This window comes from Natator depressus, chromosome 2 (genome assembly GCF_965152275.1).
Source record: "Natator depressus isolate rNatDep1 chromosome 2, rNatDep2.hap1, whole genome shotgun sequence".
Classification (NCBI taxonomy): Eukaryota; Metazoa; Chordata; order Testudines; family Cheloniidae; genus Natator; species Natator depressus.
The window spans coordinates 77,742,241-77,764,586 of record NC_134235.1 but is presented as its reverse complement, the minus strand read 5'-3'; the positions used below and the strand labels follow the sequence as shown (position 1 = coordinate 77,764,586).

General features: G+C 44.1%; 1 protein-coding gene across 1 annotated transcript in view; it reads left to right on the top strand.

Moving 5' to 3' along the window:
* Positions 1 to 22,346, top strand: part of TAF4B (TATA-box binding protein associated factor 4b) — a 121,653-nt gene that overhangs the window by 97,309 nt on the left and 1,998 nt on the right. The window lies entirely within an intron of this gene.

Genomic DNA, 22,346 nt, shown 5'->3' with positions numbered 1-22,346 from the left:
TTCTACTCTCCCCGGCGCCAGGGCATGCCTTGGTCACAGGGGTTTAAAGTGTGCGAAAGGTGTGCAAAACCTATGCCAACAAGTGATCCGCTAGCCACCTGTCTCAAGTGCCTCAGGGAGGGCCATCAGACAGATAAGTGCCCTATTTGCAGGAGCTTCAGACCCAGGACTAAGAGGGAGCGGGACTATCACCTGAAGCTCCTCTTGATGGAGTCGGCCCTTCAGCCACAGTCTGAGCCGACACCAGCATCCTCAGCATGGGATGTCCCAGAACTGAGGAAGGACTCTGCCAGGGAGCACTGGCACCACTTCCCGGCCCGCAAGGCCAGTTCACAGTCCCCAGTACTGCATAAGAAAAAGAAACCAGACAGGAGATATTCCCCTGTCAGGAAGCCGAGTGGGGATTCCAGTGGGGTGCGTCCTCCAGCGGGACACCCTCGGTCTGGTCCCCAAGAACTGGCGCCGTTGACTCCGACCCCAGTCGCAGAGCCATTGAGTCCAGCAAGAACGGACTCTCCTACCTGTGAAACTTTGGAGGAAGAGCTTGACCTCCCCTCCACTCCGAACACATATGAGGCGGCTCGAGACCTCATTGATATGATGGCGCAGTACCCAGCTTTGCAAACTCACGCACTGGTGATGGCACTGACTGTGCTGTTGTGCCCAGCACCACGGGCGATTACGACACCAGTCACGACGCTGATGGCAGCAGCGCTGGCACCAATGGTGGCAGTGCCATTGATTCATCATCAGGGGAAGCCCATGATGTTGTGGTGCCGGTCTCAGTCTCCCCAGCACTGCTCCCCGGCACCATTGGGCTCCGCTCCCCCATGGTCAGGTACAGAATACTAGTCAGTCAGTCACAGAATAGTCTGTGTCCCGATGCAACCACTACCGGTTCCAGCACCGATCCCGGCACTGTAGGCCAGCGGAACGACCGGCACCAGTCGCCACTTGGCCACCCCAGTGGCAGGGCCCAGTGCAATGGCCTTTTTGGACCCCCTAGGCCTACCACCAGGCTCAAGGTCAGGGATCTAGGCTGGTATCGGTGGTATCGGCCCCTGGTGCACCTACCTCGGTGACATTGATGGCACACTATGCCCCTAGGGCCCCTGAGGATCCTTTATGGGACAGGGCTGTTGAGCGGCTGCAGACAAGCACGGCTCCTCCTCCGCTGACATCGGTAGCACCTGAACCTCTGGTTGCAGGGTGCTCCACGGTACCTGACCTGGCCTCCCAAGAACCCGAGGGGCAGAAAGACCTTGTCCCGGGGACCTCTTCGCCGGACGAGGCGGTGGCAGGCACCTCCACCACTCTACCACCAATGGATATCAAAGGCCACCAGGACCTGCTTATGAGGGTAGCAGTTACTCTCCTCCTCTAGGCAGAGGAGGTTATGGAGGACTCAGATCCGATGGTGGACATCCTCACCCCCGAGGGTCCTTCCAGAGTAGCTTTGCCCCTCATAAGGACAATTCAGCACACCACGAAGGTGCTCTGGCAAACCCCAGCCTCTATATCACCAACGGCTAAAGGGGTCGAGAGACGCTACTTTGTGCTGCAAAAAGGCTATGAGCTCCTGTTTGGTTGATGCGGCAAAACACAAGGAGCGGCAGGGTGAACCAGGCCCCGCACCTAAGTCACCTGACGCCAAGAAGCTGGATCTCTTTGGCCGTAAAGTCTATTCGACTGGGGGGCTCCAGCTTCGGGTAGCGAATCAGCAGGCAGTGCTTAGCCGATATGCTTTTAATTCCTGGAGCTCGTTGGCTAAATTCCAGGAGTTAATCGTGGCTGATTCTTGCAGGGAGTTGCGCGCGCTCCTTGAGGAGGGTAGAATTGTCTCTAGGACCACCTTCCAGGCAGCCCTGGACACAGCGGACTCTGAGGCTAGAACCATGGTCACCGCCATCGCTATGAGGTGCAGTGCGTAGCTTCAGATTTTGGGGATCCCACCTGAGGTCCAAAACACAATACAGGATCTTCCCTTTGACTGTGAGGGCCTGTTTACTCAAAATATGGACACGCGCCTGCATAGCCTGAAGGACTCGCGGGCAACTCTGAAGTCTCTCGGCTGCACACTCCAGTGCCTCAGAGAAATCCCTTTATACCTCAGCCCCTGTCCCATTTCTACCTGGGGCCCCCAAGGCGGGATCCACCGAGGAGGAGGGGCAGAAATAACAGGAGGCGCCCACCGCAATCTTCCTCGGGCCAAGGAAACCAAATAGCCCCCCGGCCCCAAACCCAACTTTTGAAGATGCGCACGAGGACAGTGCACCAGTCACCTTCTTGGATCCTTCCCCCCCGTCCCCCTTTGTGAATCAGCTCTCCCACTTCTACTGTGCTTGGTCTCAGATCACGTCAGACCTCTGGGTCCTACGCACAGTGGAGGCGGGATATTCTATCCAGTTCTGTTCCCTCCCGCCCTCCCACTCCCCTTCCTCGTACCTCTTCAGAGACCCCTCTCACGAGCAACTCCTTTTACAAGAGGTACAATCGCTCCTAGCTTTAGGGGCAAGAGAGGAGGTTCCTCAAGAATTCAGGGGCAAGGGGTTCTACTCCTACTATTTCCTCATCCCCAAGGCCAAGGGCCAGCTTTTGGCCTATCCTGGACCTATGAGACCTCAACACATATTAAAAAGGTGAGGCTTCGCATGGTCTCTCTGGCTGCCATCATTCCCTCCCTGGATCCGGGAGACTGGTACGCCACCCTCGACTTGAAGGACACATACTTTCACATTGCTGCTATTCCAACCCACAGACACTTTCGCAGATTCGTGGTCATTGGCCAGCACTACCAGTTCAGGGTGCTCCCATTTGGCCTTTCAAGGGCCCCACGGGTGTTCACCAAGTGTCTGCCGGTAGTAGCAGCCTTCCTCCACAGGCACCAGGTGCAGGTGTTCCCATATTTACAGGATTGGCTCATCAAGGCAGAGTCCCAAGCACAGGTGGTGGAGCACGTATTCCTGGCCCCGGCTACGTTTCATAGGTTGGGACTTGTATTGAATGAGCCCAAGTCCACATTGACCCCCACACAAAGAATAGAGTACATCAGCACTCTCTTGGACTCCAAGCACGCGAGGGCATTCCTTCCGGAATTGCATTTCAGAGCGCTCTTGGACATTATCCAGACCCTCCTCCGCTTCCCCACAACTACGGACAGGAATTGTATGAGACTACTTGGGCACATGGTGGCCTGTACATACGTGGTACAGCATGCCAGGCTGCGCCTTCGGCTCCTCCAGACGTGGTTAGCACAGGTGTACAGACCAGGTAGGGACCCATTGGACTCAATAGTGACCCTCCCATCTCAAATTCTCCACTCTCTCCAATGGTGGCTGCAACCACAGCTGGTTTGTGCTGGAGTACCCTTCGCAAAACCCCAACCCACGCTTTCCTTTGTCTCGGACGCCTTGGTGCTCGGTTGGGGAGCGCATCTGGACAATGTCAGAACCCAGGGCCTCTGGTCCCATGCAGAGCTATCGCTGCTCATCAACGTGAGGGAACTGAGGGTGGTTCGCCTGGCATGCCAAGCGTTTCAGGCCTGTCTTCAGGGCATGTGCGTATCAGAGCTCACAGACAATACTTCAGCGATGTTCTATATAAACAAACAGGGTAGTGCTCATTCCTCTCTCCTCTGTCGGGAAGCTCTCACTCTGTGGGACTTTTGTATTGCCCACTCCATACACCTGTAGGCGTCACACCTTCTGGGGGTGCAGAACGAGCTGGCAGACCACCTCAGTCACTCGTTCCATGGACATGAGTGGTCCCTCAGACCGGACATCGCTCACTCAATTTTCCAGAGGTGGGGCTCTCCCCACATGGACCTGTTTGTGACGCGGAGCAACAGGAAGTGCCAGGGATTCTGCTCCTTCCTGAACCACAGCCCAGGCTCCACCATGGACGCCTTTCACCTGTCATGGACGGGTCACATGCTGTACACGTTCCCGCCATTCCCCCTCATACACAGGGTGCCCCTCAAGACTCTTCAAGACAGGGTTTCCTTAATCCTCATAGCACCAGCGTGGCCCCGCCAGCACTGGTTCACCATATTACTGAACCTCTCAGTGGACAGACCAATAGCGCTTCCTCTCTGTGCAACCCTAATCTCACAGAACCACAGCCGTCTATTGCACCCAGCCTGGAGTCATTCCACCTCATGGCGTGGAAGCTCCATGGCTGAATCCTCTTGAGCTTCAGTGCTCCCACTCGGTTAGGGAGGTCCTGTTGGGAAGTAGGAAACCTCCACTCGAGCCACATACCTGGCTAAGTGAAAGCATTTCTCCATTTGGCCTAGACAAAGGGGAACTGAGCCACAATCAGCCCCAATTCCCCTTATTTTGGACTATCTTTTAGATCTCAAGCACCAAGTGTTAGCAATATCATCCCTAAGGGTACACTTCGCGGCCATTTCGGCCTTCCACCCGGGAACGGCGGGGGGATCAGTGTTTGATAATCCCATGGTGAGCAGGTTTCTTAAGGGCCTCGACAGATTTTATCCTCCAGTGTGTCGGCCCATCCCCCCCGGGACCTCAACCTGGTCCTGTCCTCACTCATGGGGCCCCACTTTGAGCCCATGGCTACCTGCCCCCTCTCCTACGTTTCCTGGAAGGTGGCTTTCCTGGTGGCTATAACCTCCGCTAGAAGGGTATGCGAACTCAGAGCACTGACCTTTGAACTACCTCACACAGTATTTTGTAAAGACAAGGTGCAGCTACGCCCCCACCCTGCGTTCCTGCCTAAGATTGTCTCTGTTTCATGTGAACGAGGACATATTTTTACCTGTGTTCTTCCCTAAACCCCATGCCACTCACAGGGAGCGCATGTTCTGTTCATTGGACGTTAGACGGGCCTTAGCAGCACCTTGAGCACGGGCCTTGAACACACACAGCCGTTTCATAAGTCACCACAGCGCTCTATTGCTATTGCAGAAAGAATGAGGGGGCTCCCGATCTCATCACAGCACATCTAGTCATGGATCACGTCCTGCATCAGGACTTGCTATGACCTGGCGAAAGTTCCAGCCTCGCCGATTAAGGTGCACTCTACCAGAGCGCAGGCGGCGTCCGCAGCTTTCCTGGCGAAGGTCCCACATCTGCAAGGCGGCAACCTGGTCTTCAGTCCACACCTTCATTTCCCACTATGCCATTACCTGGCAGGCGAGGGATGATGTTGGGTTCGGCAGGGCAGTCCTGCACTCAGCAGTTAGGTGAACTCCGACCCCTCCCCCAGGGTAACTGCTTGGAAGTCACCTACTGGAATGCACATGAGCAATCACTCGAAGAAAAAAAATGGTTACATACCTCTTGCAACTGTGGCTCTTCGAGATGTGTTGCTCATGTCCATTCCGAATCCCGCCCGCCTTCCCAATGTCGGAGTATTCCAGCAAGAAGGAACTGAGCAGGCAGCATGTCGGCAGGGACGTATATACACCGCCATGAAGGCACCACTCTAGGGGTCTCCACGGCCGACCCGACAGGTACCGCTAGGGAAAAGCTTCCAGCAACTGTGCAGGGCGCACACCTATTGGAATGGACGTGAGCAACACATCTTGAAGAACAACAGTTACAAGAGGTAAGTAACCGTTTTTTCTAAGATGTCTGAACAAAATTTAGTGACTGTATAGAATGTAATATTTGGTATTGAAAAAATTTAAAATTGGTCTGAGTCCCATTTAATATTGCTAGAAGCAGAATACCCATAATTCATTGATAACGTGACAAAACATGCTAAGCAATAAATAGCCTTTCTTCAGAGGCTGTTGTCGTTGGAGTCACCAATCATAGTCGACATATGAGTCAGCTTGTTTCAGTGCATCTTGTTCAACTGTAAACCAATGAGGAATCCACAGATGTGTTCGCCCGTTGGGCAGACATGGCCACTTGTTTTTGCCACAGCCTGCTTTCTTCGCTCACACTTCTCTTCAGCTTTTTCTGTTCTGTTATTCTCAATGTCTTAACCGCAGACCAACAGGTCTGCCTCCATCCCGATCTATCAGCAGCACAACTTTCCATGTATTCAGTTAGACTTGGCCAGCTTTTAGGTGAGCTTTGAGAGTGTCCTGATGTCGTTTTTGTCAGCCTCCCAGCATACATGCTCTCATTTTCAACAGTCCATAAAATATGCTTTGGGAAGTTGCAAACCATCCATACATAAGAGATGACCACCCAGCCTGTATGACTAGAGATTCACCATTAGTCATTCAGCACCACTCCAGGACTTCCATGTTTTGGTATCCTGTCCGACCACTTGATGTTACAGATGAGATGCAGACAGGGCATTTGAAAACGCTCTAGTTCTGTCAAGTGCATGTGATAGTGTCCATGTTTCACAGCTGTAGAAAAGAATGCTGAATACGTTGCTCAATAGACGCTAATTTTGGTGTGAAGTCAACCAAAGGCATTTAGAAATGCACTGTGATTTCATCATTGATCACAGCATTATTAGATCAAGTGCTGCCAAGATAGCAATATTTTTCTACTGCTTTAAGCATTGTGTCATCAATTGTGATTTCAGGGACAGAATATTTTTCTTTTCTTTTCTGGAGCAGGCTAGTAAAGCACTTTGGTTTCCTTGAGGCGGATAGTGTTCAAATCGCTTGGCTGATCTAGAAAAGCGGTTGATTAGATGTTGCATCTTCACAGATATGTGCTACGAGTGCACAGTCATCAGCCAAGAGGAACTGCGTAACGAGCAAATCAATCAGTTTAGTGTGAGCATGAAGATGGAGATTGAAGATGCTGTATAGAATTGCATATAAATACCCCCATCTCAGTCTCTGAAAGAATCTCTAACAGCATAATCCCAAAGAGAACAGTAAATAGTGTAGATGCGAACACAGCCCTGTTTAACACCATTTGTGACAGAGAGGCTCTGAAGCACCATTTTCCAGCACTATATACCTAGCATGCCATCATGGAATGAGCACACGCTGGTGATGAAATTGTGCAATGAATTCAAATTGATGAAAGCAAGTACAAATGTGGCTTTAGGCCCATACACATTTGGCATCTTTAAAATCATCTTTTTGGGCAACTTGTCTGAGTAATTTAAACTCATATAGTATAATTATTCATTTTGTATTGCAAATATAGGAAGTGTTATAGTCCATCTTAAATGCCAGAATTTCCTGGTTTATAGCAGCTAGGAATAAGTCTGTCCCCAATACTCCTGTATCCATTTTCAATACCTGAGTTGTGTGATGGAAGGATTTTTCTTGCATTCTAGTTACCCTTTGTGCAATTGTTAGATATATAATGTTAATTGTAGTGTTAGGTTTTCTTTAAAGTCACTTTTACCATGAATGTTCAAGTTGCATCAGGTAACATTTTGTACACAACATTTGGGGCATTCAGCTGTGCTCCAACATAGCTTAAAATAAGAGAATGAGATGTTGGTATGTTTAATTTTTCTGTTTCCTCATATTATAACTCAGTATTTAAAAAATAAATGGAAGTGTTTCAGGCCATTAGTCAGTAATGTAAACTAAAGCTCCAGGGTATTTAGGGAAGGAGGAGAGAAATGATTAGTTTTCAAATGTGTTGAAGTGAAATGTTTCACCTACATAAATTAATGTTTTTCATTCAAATCTACCTTCACTGGCCAAAGAAACCTAACAAGCACTGGCAGAGGGCAACTTAACACAATAGACTAACGGTTCCAGTCACTGCTCCCAAAATCACAATAAGTGAAAGGCTAAAATCTATCTTATGACGTGTGCAGTGTGTCCCTTCCTTACTCTGTTTCCCACAAGTGGGTCTGCACCTTTGATCATGATGGTTCCTCACCTGAGAATATTCTTCCTCATCCTCTATGCCGATAATCTCTCATCTGATTCCTCCTCAAGACTCTCATTCCAGTACTAGTTACTCACTCCTGTGTGCTGGTCAGTCTTGCACTCTAAATATTTTAAAGACAAAATAATATTGTGAATTATTTTAAAGAAATATTAAAATTTCAGGGAACAAAATTGGACAAATCCGCTGGGAACTAAGATACTGACACAAGTATATATGATCTACTGTTAGAACCTTTGTCTCCGTTAAAGCCCCATTACCCTTTGTCATCCCTGGCTTTTATGTCTGAATTAAATTGTAAACTCCTCTAGGCAACGACATACCCCTTCCTTTGTTCTCTAAAGCACCATGGACATCTGTGCCACAGTATACAGTAAACTGCGTGCTATAATGGCTATTGATGATGGATACATGCCACTACTTTTCACAGGGTTATGGCTATGGAAAAATCAATGGCGATTGTCAAGCTGACTGTTAAGGCTAACATTTCCAGGTCTAGAATCTACATAGATGTCAATATAAAGAAGAATTATCTTTTGTTCTTGTTTGAGACGCTTGTTATATTCTCTTTACCAGGATCAAACATCAGCATTCAAAATGAATTTGGGTTTAAGCCTTTGTAAAAGAATCTGGTTATCATGACAATACATGCCAGTTGCAAGTTGCATTCCAAGGATCATCAAATTCTTTTCAGTTGTACGCTTTTATATCTTCATTAATTTCTGTAGAGTCTAGTCCCTCTGTACACTTTGCATGGACACTGTGCAGGGGAGGCCTTGAGACTTTAATTCTGTAGATTTTTTTTGCCACATTTCCAAAAAATGGGGGACAAATGTTAAAGAATTGTAAGATGGGGACACTTTAAAAAATGTATTTGACAAGGATGTTTTTGAAATTCTCACTAAAAGGAGAGAATGCTAACTTGTGAGGAAGAACACTTTGAGCCACAAATTCTCTCCCTAATTCTTCTGATTATGTATCATGGTTTTGTATTGCTTCATGATGAGCCATGTAAACTGTTACCTATGATGACGCACTCAAGTGTCACCATCATCTAAAATGGAAGCGCTCTCGTATGGGGGTGAAACAGTTGTAGTGAAAAGTATCCTTTTTCAAAACATAGTTCTTAAAAGTTCCCAAATCAAATGCAGGGAAGTACAAAACCACAGCTTCTAAATAAGTGCTTATAAAATTTGTTTCCATTGTACAAGATTCTAGCTCTTGCAAATCTATTGCAGTTTTACAAAAAGAAAAGGAGGACTAGTGGCACCTTAGAGACTAACCAATTTATTTGAGCATAAGCTTTTGTGAGCTACAGCTCACTTCATCGGATGCATCCGATGAAGTGAGCTGTAGCTCACGAAAGCTTATGCTCAGATTGGTTAGTCTCTAAGGTGCCACTAGTCCTCCTTTTCTTTTTGCGAATACAGACTAACACGGCTGCTACTCTGAAACCTATTGCAGTTTTAGAAATTAACAGCACCGTACCTATATGCAGTATAATATAAAAATTTGGAATATGTGTGCATTACATTTGAAACTAAATATGCATTCATTGCAATTTCTTAATCTTCAACTTCTGAAGAGAATTTCAGACTATTGTACTATGTGCAGGAAAGATTGATCAGAAATTTACATTAATGTAGTTTTGGGGAACGTAAGAAATAAAATTGATGTGGCTAACGATTCTTACTTTCTGACCCACATTACTACATTAGCAATTTAGAAATAAAGCCACATATGCTAGCCCAGGAGTGCTGTAGGTGTTATCTTTTCATACACTTGCTTTTATGTTAGTGACATTTGTATTGACTGACTTGCTGTTCTCATTGTAGTATCAAGTTTTTGTTAATAGTTCTTGGCTTTTGCAATGGATTGAAGAAACACCAGGATTCTGGGTATGGCTTGGAGAATAGTTGTTCTGTCTGCAATAGTAGTGGACCGTTTTAGTAGTAAATAACAGGTGCCTTGCCTTACAGTAAAACTGGAAATGCAGACTCCCACCAGTATTGTCTGTAGATAGGTTCTTGACAGTCACGCAGATCCACTAACTTAGCTGCGTAGATACTCAGCTTTCCTAGAGCAGAGTATTTCTTAAGTCTGCATGTGCAGAAGTGGAACATCGGAGTTAACGTGGAAGCAGTATGTCTACTGTCTATTTTATGTGTGCTTGCACTACATGCTAAATGTATCTCATTCTGTGAGCCCCTATATAGTATATTGCATCATCAGTGCTTGTGGTTGCATTACTGAAGCCAAAAACTAAATTGGCTGCTCCCTGTCTTTCACCCCTTGGATATTCTTGTCTCTACCCTATACTGGATGGCTATTCAATTTTAAAAGATGCAGCACCACTGAGGTAAAATGATTTTCTGGCTATTCAGTGTTTCCTGAGCTGTTGTCTGTCTTAGATTGAGAATTCTTTGGCAGAGATTCTGGATAACATTTTGAAAAACACTTAAGACCTATTTTCAAAAATAATTTTAGGTACTTTAGGGTCTGTCTCATTGAAAGTCAATGGAATTTAGATCAAGACACTTTTTGAAAATGGGACTTAAGTGCTTTGCAAAACGTTACCAAAAATCTCTGCCAAAAAATTCTCACTCCAAGGCAGTGTTCTGTTTTCAAGTGTCTTGGGACCTAAATTCCACTGATTTTAAATGAGACTTAAGAGCCTAGGTGTCTAAATCACTTTGTTAAATGGCACTTTGATCTTTTTCAGATGTTTCCATTTATCTCCTCTATGATTTGTATAGCACAGAGCACCCTGACAGTGCTTTGTAAATAACAAATGCTGTAGCTGGTGTGGTGAGATCACAGTGCACAGCCTTGCAAATACCTTAACTTCTGCAGGACCCCAACTCCAGCCCACAGAAGTCTGACAACATGGCTAGTAAGCAAGATGAGACACAGGAAGGGGTAGGTAACACCAAGGTAACAACACCACTTGTAATAAATCACATGGCTTCCATTATCCAGCTCATGCTAAATTATGGGCATGAGTCTCCTTCATTTCTAAAGAGTGAAGAATCCATACCAAAAATCCAGTATTCCCAAACTGCTGGACTTTCTCCAGCGTGGTCTAGACCCTAAATATCATCTCTGCAGATACCTCTAAATCCTTGGAAGATCTTCCCCTCATGTTCAAATCCCTATGAGCAGCTGCTTTTTCAACACCAGCACCCAGACCCACAACATTAGAGGGTGAGGAGACAAAACCTGAAACATACAGATGGATGGATTAAGATCTTTGTTTATCTAATTCAAAATCCCTGTACCAGAAAGAATCAGGGTTCACAAAGCCTGTTCTGTGGCACCTTCTTGAGTAGAAATGGCATTGGTCACCACAGATGTATGCAGAGCTTCAACTCAGTCATCCATTTAGATGTTTATAGAACACTGTAAGCTAGATCTTGTTCCCCCAGAGATGAATCCTTTGGACAAAGTACGGAACAGAACGGTCCCTAAATAAGCCAGCAATTCCTTCCAAGTACAGGTGGGTGCGGGGAGTGTATTTCATTTCTCAATACTGCATACTGTCCCGTTTGTCACAAATTGAGGGCAAAGTCAGGATCTAGGAAGGCAATTGGTTACCAGATATTTTTCTTTTCTAGAACTGGAATCCCTTCTAGTCTGATCAGGCTGATTGAGTGAGTTCTCCTGTCTAGCTTAGGAGCACCATTTTTGACAGGATTTCTAGCAGCATTTTAATTTGATACAACTATCAGCAGTACTAAATATTCAAATGTATCTACAGCTTTGGAAGTGCTCATATAGGGGCACTGGAAGGAGCATGGATAAGCACCTGAGCAACAATTCTTTCCTGCCCCACATCACTGCCAAAAGAGACCCTTACCCCTTAGGGAGGTGATCGTGGGAATGGCCTAGCATAGAAGGGAAATAATTAAGTAGGACTTCCTATTTTTCAGAGTTTAATGTGTATCATAGGTTTTTTTAATGTTTGGGTGTTAGCTGTAATAGGTGTAAGCACCTTTTCAGTCTTAATTTTCCCTTAGGGCTTGTCTACACTGGCAAGTTTTGTCGCCAAAAACTGCCTTTTGGTGACGAAACAGCAAGAACGTACCCACTGCAATGGGACTTTTGTCATGAAAAACGCCTAGTTTTGGCGACAAAAAACTTCCACCCCTACGAGAGACTTTTGTCTTTTTTCCTCCCTTTATTGTCTACAGAGCCAGTGTAGACACTGCTGATTATTTTGTCGACAGAACTGGCTTCTGCCAGTATCCCACAATGCCTGTCCTGATTGCTCTGCTCAGTGATCTCTGCTGCCCTGCAGGCATGCGCCCCTCCCCTTTCAAAGCTCCAGGAAGTATCTGTCTGCTGCTCCCTTTGGAGAACAAACAGAGCACATAATTGGAAGGCTCCTGCTCTGCTGCTGTTCCTAGTGCAGGGCAGCAGGCAGACGGCCGCTGCAGGGGGGGGGGGACAGACCGCTGTGCTGCTTTGCCATTCCCCAGCAAGGAGAGCTCACAGAGCTGCTCATGATGCGGCTCTCTGCAGCTGCGGGGGCTGTGGGAGGACTCGGAGAGAATCCAAGATGCACAGGATTCAGCTCTTCCTTCCCACAACGGGGCACTGTGGGCTACATACCCACGATGCATTGCTCATCCTGTCGATGATGATGTCCCCAGTGTGGACATGATCTGTCGACAGAGGGAGCAAACGTGTTCACCCTTTGGCAATTTTTGTTTTGTGGACTTTTGGGTGTCGACATAAGTTTTGTCAACAAAACTTGGTAGTGTAGACAAGCTCTTAGTGAAGTATTCTTGTGTGGGTATACATAATTCATCAACTCAAATATTGGATTAAGATGCAACTATATTTAAATCTGAATTAAATTCAGATCACTGGTTTAATAGGAGATGAGAACTGGGTTGCTGCTGCTTGTATATCATGTGATGTACCCAGTTTCCAAGCTATCAGTCTGCCGGCTGCTTGATGCTATTCATTAGTACACATTAATGCAGTTGAAACAGTTTCTTAAAAGCTGCTGAGCATGTGACTTTGAAAGCAGTCACTTTAAGTTGGGCGTGAACTTCTAACACATGCAAGTAGATGTTCTGGAGAACTGAGCCAGTATGCAGATACTGTTATTACAGAAGTGCATGTTAAGGGTGTTTCTCCGCTTCCTTGTATTATGGATTATATCTGATGTTCCCCAAAACTCATGCTTCAGGTTTTCAGCTGGCCACCTGCAAAGGTCAGGAAGGGATTCCCCCTCATGACGTATTCTAGGAAGGTTTCATCTCCTTCCTCTAAAGCATCAGAAATGGGCCATGCATGGAGACGGGACATCGGGAGGGGTGGGCCAGTGTGCTGAGGTGGCACTGAGCATTCTCTCTTGTTCTTGGCTGGTTGGGGCTCTCCTGCTCAGAGTCTAACTGATTTCCGTATGTGAGCTTGGGAAGGAATTTTCCTCCAGGTCGAATTAGCAGAGATTGAGGGGTGGAGGGGAAGTTGTTGCCCTCCTCTGCAGTATGTGGGCAGAAGTCATTTGCCAGGTTTATCTGGAACTATCTCACTTAATCATTTCCCTGACATTGCAGGGGTGTTGAGCGCTCGTGCACCTCGGTCCCACCTATTCTCTACTTGTGGCACACAGTAATTAGTCTAATGCAGGGTGTAATACTTGTGACTGATTTTAGTTTTTGCGTTTAGCATGCAGGTGCTAGGTGGTGTTGGTGGCCTGAGTTGTGCCGGGGGTCAGACTAGATGAGCTGGTCTTAAACGTCGGTAGCTGTAAACTCTAACTACTGATGTCCTTTAAACTTGAATGGTTTTTTTTACACACATGCATTTCACATATACAGACCCTTAAAACCACCAGACAACTCAAGATTTCATGCCCTAGTCTTAACTCAGCTGTCCAGCTGAGGTGCAATATATTGCAGTCATAAAAAGGAGACCGTGAAACAAAGAATATTATGCTTTGCTGCAAGACCCAAGCACACTGCCGTCAGTTAAGGCTGTAGTTTCAGTTTCAGCTCTGAATTTCCTAGCAGTTGTCAGTTTAGGCCATACTCTTGACATAATATTTTACCATGCAAGTAAACAAAGAGATTCGAGGCTGCCATTTATATATTTAAGGAATGCAGCTCATTGGCCCATAGTGTGTTCTCTGTGTATAGAGATTAACTTAATTCTTTTCTTATGTGTGAAATATATCTGCAATTTAAATGACTAATTGCACTGTAGCTTTAGGCTGAACTTATTGGTAACACATAAATGTTGATGACATGTGACGGGTCAAGAGATTTATAATGTAGTTGACAATATATTGCTTAAAATGATGTGGCAAAGAGCCAGAAAACTTCATCTTAATAATTGTCTATTAACTAACATGACACATTTGTACAGTATTCATTACCTCCAGGTACAGATTAGGCATCTGATGTAGCCATAGAAGGGGACATGCGTACATGAATCTTGAGCATAACAGTGAATAAACTGACATTACATTTGCAGTAATTTTGTTTCAATGTGTAAAACATGTTGTTGCCTACACTTGAAAGGACTTGTAAAAGTGTCACAATGAAATCTGAGGGGAAAAATGTAGCTGAATATTTTGTTCTGTTCTGTAGATCCTTGACAGTGTAGTGAAGCTCCTTTTTAAACAAAAGATAACATCATAAATACATGTTTGTTTTTAGCTGCATGAGAAACAGCCTGGAAATAGAGATCTAAGCTTGACTTCAACTTGATCTACACTCAAGGTCTATAACTGTCTCCTTTTTAAACAAGTTTTTATATTTTAAAAAAATCAATTTTTAATACATTAAATACAGTTTGAGAGAGCATTCTAGCCAGTTTTGTGGACACAAGGACTATTAGCAAACCAAGATTTATCAGAGTAGGGCACAATGAAGCATAATTGCTGTAATCCACTTTGGTGTCATTGAGAAGCATGGATTTGTTTCACTTTCTATGGGCTACACTGTGATCCTTTGTCATTTTGGTGAGGACTGGCAGGAATAGTCCCAATGACTTACAATGGGCTAGATTGTGCAAGCTTTATTTGATTATTTTTTTAATGTAAAAGTGGCTGACTTTTGGCAGTGTTTCTCCTTTACATTTAGATAATGAACTATTTAATCAACAGTTCAACCAACCTGTCTTTTTATATGGCCTTCATCCCTGTAGTATCTGAGCACCTAACAATCCTTAATGGATTGTATCCTCTCAACAGCCTGGAAGGTTAGAGAAGTGCTATTTGCATTTTACAGATAGGGATCTTAGACACAGTGTCCATTATAAATGACTTGCCTGTGGTCACATATGAAGTCTGTGACTGAACTGGGGATTGCACCCAGATTGAAATCCCAGTCCAGTGCCCTATCCTAACTATCTATATAGGATGTATTATGAACAGCAGCTATATCAGATCTGTATTTGTGTAGCTCTTGTAACTTAACTATCTTATGTCTCTTCTGCTTCTACACAGTAGAGTTACTGTGAACATATAGAAAAGTTCTAAAGAATCTTTTGTAACCCGCACATACATAAATACCTAGGAATGGTTAAAATTTTAAATAATCTTGTTATCAACTAGTTATTTTTAAACCTGAGCCGGAATTCTGTGTGTAAAGGGTCACTGAGGTAAGTGAGCGTTTTGATCAGGTCCCGAGCCCGTAGCTCTGCACACTGACACTTCGGATAAGCTATTACCAGCAGGAGATATGCATCCGATGAAGTGAGCTGTAGCTCACGAAAGCTCATGCTCAAATAAATTGGTTAGTCTCTAAGTTGCCACAAGTCCTCCTTTTCTTTTTGCGAATACAGACTAACACGGCTGTAACTCTGAAAACTAACACTATTGACAGTACTTTGGAGCCACATATTCCAGAAGTCTGTAGTCTTACCATTTAAATTGGTTACATTTACTTTCACTTAAGATCTTGGAGACTGAATCGCTTAAAATGGAGATAATTACAGTACAAACTTTGGTATTCTTACTTCATAATCACCACCACTGTAGTGTCAAACTCTTCACTCATGCCTTTTGAGGTACAATTCAAGTACTGAACTGTTGGCTCATAACAAATGCCAGAGAAAGCTCTGGGTTCACTGGAGACTTTCAAACCAATAGTTCTTAAGAAAAATCTAACAAGAGTAGTAGGTGTGACTGATTTATAGGTCAGTAAAAGTTTTTATTTGGAACCCTAAAATCTTATGGAACAATTTGTTCTCTTCACTCTGTACCAAAATCATCCTGGCAGTAGTAATTATATGCTTTCTGACTTATCACATGGTATCTTACGATAAGTTCACTGTACGTAAAGGATTCTTATTATTACAGAAAGAAGGCAAGATGAAGGGTTGTCTACTTGATACCTTAAATATAAAACTTTCAGCCGGTGCCTGCAGCCAGACTTATAGAAGATAGGAGAGATTCCAGAGGACTGGAAAAGGGCAAATATAGTACCCATCTAGAAAAAGGGGAATAAGGACAACCCAGGGAATTACAGACCAGTCAGCTTAACCTCAGTACCCGGAAGGATAATGGAGCAAATAATCGAGCAATCAATTTGCAAACACCTAGAAGATAAATAACTGCAGAAAGGGATATGGGGGTTATAGTGGATCACAAGCTAAATGAGTCACCAGTGTCACAATGTTGCCAAAAAAGCAAAAATCATTCTGGGATGTATCAGGAGGAGTGTGGTCAGCAAGACACAAGAAGTAATTCTTCCACTCTGCAGTGGTAAGGCCTCAATTGGAGTATTGTCTAGTTCTGAGCACCGTATTTCAGGAAAGATGTGGACGAATTGGAGAAAGTCAAGAGGAGCAACAAAAATGATTAAAAATCTAGAAAACATGACTTATGAGGAAAGATTGAGAAAAATGGGTTTGTTTAGTCTGGAGATCAGAAGACTGAGGGGGGCCATAAGTTTTCAAGTACATAAAAGGTTGTTACAGGGAGGAGGAGGGTGAAAAATTGTACTCAGCCTCTGAGGATAGGACAAGAAGCAATGGCTTAAAATTGCAGCAAAGGAGATTTAAGTTAATGTTAGGAAAAACTTCCCAACTGTCAGTGTAGTTAAGCACTAGAACAAATTGCCTAGGGAAGTTGTGAAATCTCCGTCACTGAAGGGTTTTAAGAACAGGTTAGACAAACACCTTTCAGTAATAGGCTAGTTATTACTTAGTCCTGTCTTGAATGCAGGGGACTGGACTATATGATCTATTGTGGTCCCTTTCAGTCCTACAATTCTCTGTGACTATAGTCACAAAGACTAAGCTAGTCACTGACTGTGTGGTTTCCTTCTATCTGGATACAAGCAGTGCTGCTCCAGTTTTCATTTCAGATAAGTTCCATAAAGAGCCATAATTCTTTAACAAACTATTACATATAGGATATGGTAGTAGATGTAGTGTGGTAATTCTCTAATTATAACTGCCTTGTGGAGACTAATGCACACTCTCTTGGATCTGCTAGCTTACGTCTGTCTTCCTCAGGTTTCGATACCTCATGCTATAATTGTTCCCAACGTATGGATATGGCCACATGTCTGTCCTTTGCCTACCCCAGTAGGTATTTTGATGGGGGGTGTCTCCCTCTCATGCAATTTTCAGATTAGCAATTGGAGAGTTCCTGTAAGGTGACATCAAAGCTGCCCTAAGGCAGTAGCTTGAGGATTTCCAGATTCTTGTGAAATCCTCAAAAGCTATGAAGCTGGACAGCCCTGGGCCCCTTTCCCCCTCTGCCACCCCAGTGTAGAGAACATCAGGGGGCCAACTATGGGAAAAGCCAGAATGTGTCTCTGTCTTAGCAAGTTCTCCATAGTTGCAGTCCACCAGCTATTTCTTCAAGTGTTAATTCCACCACAGGAGTGGAGGTGAGAGAGAGGTTTGGGGCTTTGAAAACACGGCTCTGGCCTGTCTGGCCCTCTGTATAAGGAACTGGGTATCCTTTACCCTCAATAGATCTGCTGCTGCCCACAGCAGGGATCTTACTCTGTTAGGCTCGATCTTCAAGTTAGAGGAGGGAGTGAGTTTGTTTTGCGCTTATTTTAAAAAAAATTAATTTAATGGGGTTTCTTAACTATTCCACTAACTGATTTCAAAGCCGACTTCCTCATCTGTTCAAACTGCTTGGTGCTTCCTCATTCTGTCTCAAACTTCTCTTCACTTGAGATTACACCTTTGACTAGATAACTCTCCATTTGTGCTTCGCATTGGTAAAAATGCAAATACTTGGAGTGGGAGGGAAGGGCAGTTATTCAGCTGGCCTTGCTTGTGACTCTCATTCACTTTAAGCATCCCACCTTTTTACTATGTTGGGGAGAGAAATTGTCAATAGATTTAGGTGAAATCGTAATTGTTCAAAAACTTGCCCATATGCAGTGGGTACATATCGCTTTATATTTTTTATGAAATCAAATTTGCATTGATTAAAAGCTCTTTTGAAGGGAAAGGTGCTTGTATTTCCCACCGTTCAGGGGAGTTCGGTCTCCTCTGTGGATACTGCTGAGCCATTTTTGATTCGCATTGATACAATTCTTCCAATAGCATGTCATCTTAAACATTTTCTCAGAAAAGAGAGAGGCTGGGTTCGCTGGTTATGGCACTGGCCTGGGAGTCAGAAATCTTGGGTTCTGTTCCGTATTCTGCCGCTGACCCTCTTTGACTTTGGGTAGTCATTTCACTTGTATATACCTCTGCTTCCTCTCCCACCTTGTTGTTGTCATAGATCCTACCCCGGAGAGGTTAGTCTTCCACAGTGCATGTGTGGGGCCTAGTAGAATGGCGCCCTGATCTTAGTTAGATCTGTTGCTGTAAGACAGGAGATAGGTGGGAATTCCCTATAGAAGGGATTTATATCCTCTTTTTAAATTGTTCTGTTTGGTTAAGTGTCTTAGCATGGCATATATACCATTTCTAGAGTGAGTGGAGGAAGTACGAGATGGAAGAGGACACGTCCTTCCTGTTTGAAAACTACCACTAATGCAGACTCCAAGACAGAGTTCAGGCTGGTGCCTGCAGGGCTGATATGTCTTACCTGTTTGCAGGTAAGCTCTGCAAAGCAGAGGCGGGAGCTGGTGTGCAGGCATCTAGGGTTGGGAGGGGAAAGACCAGGAAGGAGGGTGGGTCAGTAACTGCCAGCCAATGTCCAAATAGGGCTCGCATCAATCCTGACAAGAGGCATCTTAATCTTCTCCCTCACAGAGCAGCAGTAGAGGACTCTTCTGGCAGTTACTCTGCAGAGAGCACTTTCCCTAGAGTGTCACCTACAGATATGGCTCTAAGTATCAAAAATCCACGTAGTCTTGACTCCAGGTCTTTGGCATTAGCAGTGAATTGTGCCAGTTTTCTTTTGTTCTTGACAGATGCAGACACCCTGCTGCAATTAGCTATTCTCGGTGCACAATTTGAGCACGAACTTGTAGGCGCAGAATACTAGTTTTTCTGAGGTACCAGAAACACAGATGTTTTGCTTTGAAAGCAATACCCTTAGAGGTAAAAAGTGTCAATACAGACACTTCCATTTTTTCCTCACTTGCTCCCCGGTTTAAATCAAAATATGAAAGGACAAAAAGTTGCTGTGGGTGGGGAAGGGCAAACCAAGAGGGAACTGGAGTGCTGCGTATCTGAGGTTTTGCTAGTCTGTGCTCTGCAGCTAACTTGTACTTTAAAGGAGGTTTCTATGTGCTGTAGCCTCAAAGCAACACCGTGTTCCATGGTAGGTGTCATTCCAAACAGATTCATTCCTTTTGCAGAACCAACAGTTACCTCTTCAGATATGTGAGTGGCCTGACCCAGATTGCCTGTTAAAGGACAGTAACAGACTAAATATGACTTAAGCCCATATTTGTAAAGGTATTTAATCTCTTAAGACCCAAAATCTCATTGGCAATCAACAGAATTTAAACTAAGTGCCTAAATCCCATTTGAAAATGAGATTTAGGCTCCTAAATCAGTTAAGCGCTGCAGTGTTGAGTGCAGCAATGCCTAATTACCTTTTAAAAATCTGGGTTTTGATCTGTTTCTTTTCAAATAACATGCAGTGGCCTGAACTTTCCCGGAAGTGAATTTGGAGAACCTAGTGGCTGTTGCTTTGGATATGTTCAGTAGCCATTTGAAAGGCCACAAGAATTTTATACTCAAATAGCTTATTGATGAAGATTTGTATAATAGATGACAGCTGTCTTATGAAGTTGGAAGTGTGAATTTACTGTCTTAATAGACTACAGTTTATTATGAGCTTGTTTTTGTCTGATTACATTCTTTCGTAATGCAATTTCCCAGTTGCAGGGTGCACTAGATGTGATTTCCAAGGACTCCAGACTTTAAGAATAAACTAAATTTATAACTCTTTTCAAAAAGATAAAAACAAAACTCCTTGAACCCGGACAGGTTAGCTCTCCCGCTTCCTTATAACAGCTTGCAATATTGACAGCTCTCAAACAGAGGTTGGGGATTTGAGATGTATGCCCCATTTTTCCAAGGGAATGAATAAGATAGAGAGGATGTATGTGTTTATTTTTTAAAGGTAAGACTTCACATCTAGAGAGAGTGTTTTCACCTCCATGAAGTTCTTTGAATTATAAAGGACATTGCTGTTGGGTTACTGAAAATCCCCGGGGGTTTGTTTCATTTATAACATTGCCTTGAGCCTTCTGCTGCATCCTGTTGGATTGACCTCCTTTTCAACTCTGTGCTGGCAGCTGCACTGCAGAGCTATCTTTTCCCTGGATCCTTCAGGGTTGTCATATGACAAACTTGAACTGTGACCCTTTTGTGTCTTACCAGGCCAGCAATGCCCTCTTTATGTTACGTGGCCAGCAGTCTTCCCCACACACACGTTTGTTCCAAGCCATTTAACAACGTGAAAGTTTCAAATGATGGCATTTCATAGTTTTTAATAGTAATGACTGTAAAAAAAAAAAATGAAACAATGCTTAATTCTGTGCATGTTACTAGTAAGAAATACTGCTTAATTTTCTGCAAATCATTGTCTGTCTAATATCTAGTGAAAGTGCCTTTTAATGTATTTTAGCTTATAAATTTAAATGTTCTTTAATGTAAAGTCTCTCCTTATGGCATAAATATCTAATTCATTGCTGTGGACTGTCCTTCACTGGGTTGTTTTTAATCAGTTTTTTTTAAGCCAAGGTGATAAAGCCCCATTTTGGGGAAGTTTCACAGAGACTGTTAGGATAAGGATTGACAATAGTTAAGACTGCATCCAAGTAACACCACCTCCAAGTGGAATTGATGCTGGTGGGCATCGCCTGGTTGAAGTTAAAGTCTGAGCACTTGTATTTGTACAAATTGCATTCATTACCAAGAAGCCTGCAGTAGTGATAAGAGACTGGCTGTATAGTATAGATTGGCTCCAAGATAAGTAGCCAGTCAATTGTGCAGCTCATAGTAATCTTCCTTTTTTTTCTATTAATCTCTGTTCATTTCAAAATGGGGGCTGGCTGCGTACATATGTTCTTGCTAACATTTTGAATGTATGACAGCTAATCATCATTTCCCCTCTTAATTTGATTTTCATATCCAGATAAACCTGCTGATTGGGAGATGGATAGACTGCATATTCAAGGAATGTCTTCCCAACATTTAGATACTCTGGTTGTGTGGTTTTTTGTGCCTTGAATAATAGGATCTCCTGGATTATTTTTAAACACTTTTAGACAAATGACTGTACATGAATGGTTATACTGTTCCAGTTCCTCTTTGCCGTGTTTACCATGTGTTAATACTTGAGTCCATTCTCAGACACAGCTGTCTTTGTGAGAAGACCAAATCTGAAGCAGAAGAGTGGTTGTGGGTGGGAATGAGGGCTTCACTGTGTCTTTACCCAAAATAGTGTATTCCTATGGTATTCTCTGCCATACATACCCATTCTTTTGTGTACAGCAGCTTGGAAATTTTCTGACAAAACAGAAAATGTTGGTTCAGTGAACCCAAAATGTTTTGCAAACATGGTTCAGGTTGTGGAATTTTGTTGAATCACAGGCAAGGTTCTTTCTGACAGAACTCTGGCTGGCGGGGATGCTAGGAAGCCTGGGCTTCCGTGGTCTTTGGCAGGCCAGTTATGCTAATAGGTTGGGGGAGCCTGAAGCTTCAGGGGACCTGTTGTTCCCTGCCCTGGAAATCAGCTGCTATTCAGAGGTGATCAACAGTGAAACTGACAAACATCTTAATTTCACTCCAGCTGTCAAGGAACTGGGTGGGTGGGTGGGGGTCTTGTTTTTGGAAACACCAGGTTTCAGCTTGTCCAAAATAAAAGAAATTTGGAATCTTTGGTTTATAGCAGATGTTAAAGAAACTTAGTTTTGATCCTGATTAGACCAAAACCAAATTTTAAAATGTCAGTTTCTTGCAAACCAAAATTTCAGAGTTTTCCTCAACTCTGCTATTGTGTAATTAGGTGGCTTTCAGCATGGTTTTTGTCTGTAAAAGCACTCCCTGATCTGTATCTGTAGTGAAAATGCAATTAATCGTAGTGTTTAGAGTGATATATTTTCTTCCAATTGTTGAAATAGCCAATTAAAATGGCAGACAGTAATTAAATTGCAAAAG